This window comes from Cryptomeria japonica, chromosome 2, assembly GCF_030272615.1.
Source record: "Cryptomeria japonica chromosome 2, Sugi_1.0, whole genome shotgun sequence".
Classification (NCBI taxonomy): Eukaryota; Viridiplantae; Streptophyta; class Pinopsida; order Cupressales; family Cupressaceae; genus Cryptomeria; species Cryptomeria japonica.
This window is the reverse complement of record NC_081406.1, coordinates 99,621,613-99,624,009: the sequence shown is the minus strand read 5'-3', so window position 1 is coordinate 99,624,009 and position 2,397 is coordinate 99,621,613.

Below are 2,397 nucleotides of genomic sequence, written 5' to 3'. Positions count from 1 at the left end.
AAATTATGTCTTAGGTGATATTGGAGAAGTCCTAAATGATAATGTGTTGGTTTGGTAACTGATCTTATATGCATACATCATTTTGATTTAACCGGTTTGATACTTGACATGATGGTGATCTAGTTTGGCATTGTGGTCATGTAAGATCATGTCACAAGTTGTGATGGACATCATGGAAGTGAAAGACCATATGTAGATCACATATTGTTAGTTTTACCGGTACAAGGTATAGATTAGAGCTCCAATTTAACATTAGATAGGCAAAGATGATCTGAGATTTGGGGTTCAGGGGGAGAATATACAAGTGATATCAAATTGGTACAGTGTCAACAACAACAATTGGTGTTAGAGTAACTTCCTGCATAATAAAGGGGGAGAAGATGTAGTCTAACCAACATAGTATAATGGGCAAAGGGGGAGAAGCAACTGGTAGAAAGTTCTGTCCGTCCCCTTTGTCATTGTTGTCAAAGGGGGAGAGAAAACTAGTACAGTATATTAGATACTACATGTGTTGATATAATGCCAAAGGGGGAGATTGTTGGCATTATGTGTTGTCAATGATGTCAACCGACATAGCATGCTATTGGTATAGCTTTGTGGCCGGTAAGCATAGGATGTCAACCAGTATTGCCATCATTGATGTCAACTGATCATTTGAGTCACTGGTATACATGTTAGTGTTGGGAAAAAGAAACTATTACCCGATATGTAAGTTGGTGTTAACCGGTAAGTAGGCATTCGTGACCGTTGGCATTATGGCAATGTCAACCAGTGAGTGATATGTTGGTAGTATGTTGTTGCCAACTGGTAAGCATGTGATCATTAAGAAATCAAGGTTGAACTAATGAAGAAGTGCAAACAACTGGTATGCAAGTTTGTTTGATGTCATACAACAGAACTCCCACCGGATAAAGATGTTGTCACAAGATGAAGAGAAGACTGACAGAGAGTGTGCTCAACCAGGTTATATGTCTTGTTGAAGTTGTGTCTACTCAAAAAGGGAAGTCATATTGGTGAAATACCGGAAGCAAAGGCACACTGTAATGACAACCGGTTCCCACCAGTTATTGGCCAGTAGGTGACAAGGATCCACTCCCACCGGGTGTTTGGCAGATTGAGTGCAACTACCTATCTACTCCTACTAATTGGTGGCAATATCACAACCCTTTTGGATAAGAAAGAGAAGTTAACGGTAGGTGATTGAAGGCTCATACCGGATGATCAAAAGTGAAACAAAAAGATGCCTCAGGCATATGAAATCAGATATATGCACCTGATCAACAAGTGAAGGCATGATGAGCTACTGAGGTAGAAGAGGAAGATTGAGTTGTGATGAGTTTGTCACTTTGACAAATCGGTTGAGGTGAGATCTGAGCTAATGAAGGAGAAGGAAAATTTTAGCACTTGCAGACATGGATATACTATGAGATGTTGATGCCAACTGGAATGCAGATGTAGGTTGATGCATGATAGTTGGAGATTGATGGCATGGTGTCATCAAGGATGTTACCGATATGCAAGCAAATGTATTATCAATCGATAAGTATGTCAACTGACAAGTGAGAAAAGAGACAATGCGAAAAGCTCTCATCGAATGGGATGGACATAGTGACCCACTCTAGATACATGCTGTGGATTGGCAAGTTTGGTGATTGGACTGATGTGATCCCACTGGCAGAACAAGAGATTGCATGGTTCAAAGGTTGACTGGTTATTGCATGACCAGTAGTATAAAGGGAATACTGGTTGTGTGTTATGGTCGGTGACTAAGCCTAAACCGACATAATGAGCTGAGGTGGATGCTGACAAAGAAGACATGTGGCTTCTAGGTGGCAAAACATAAAAAACTAACATGCAGACATTGGTGAACGAGGTAGTTGGTGATTGGGTTGACATTAAATGTCGACTGCGAAAATCACGGGTTGATTGTAGAGGTGTGTGGCTCAAGGCAGAACGAAGGACATAGATCTGATTCCTTGATGTCAATGATCAATGCAGGGTGTCCAAGTGCAAATCCGACTACAGAAGGAAACAACTAGATCATTCGCTATGATTGACAAAGTCAAGGTTTGTGAACAAGGTCAGTTTGCTAAATATAGCAAACATGTATTAGAAGCAGTGAAATTGGCTGTGATGGTTGATTTGTTGCAAGTTGTCAATCCCCAAGCAAGATTAGATATGATTTGACACGCTTCACGGTTGGTGAAGAAACCTTAGTGCGCCAAAGTTGAATTGATGTTTTTGGCGGGAAAGCACAAATATAAATGTGCAGATCAAACATCAGAGCTAATGATGTTGTGATGTTGGATAAGAGTGTGTGAGTGTGCATTAGAGAGTTAATCAGTCAGAGAGTTCATTGAAGAACACTGAAGTGACTGAGTGCTTGAAGAGTGAACC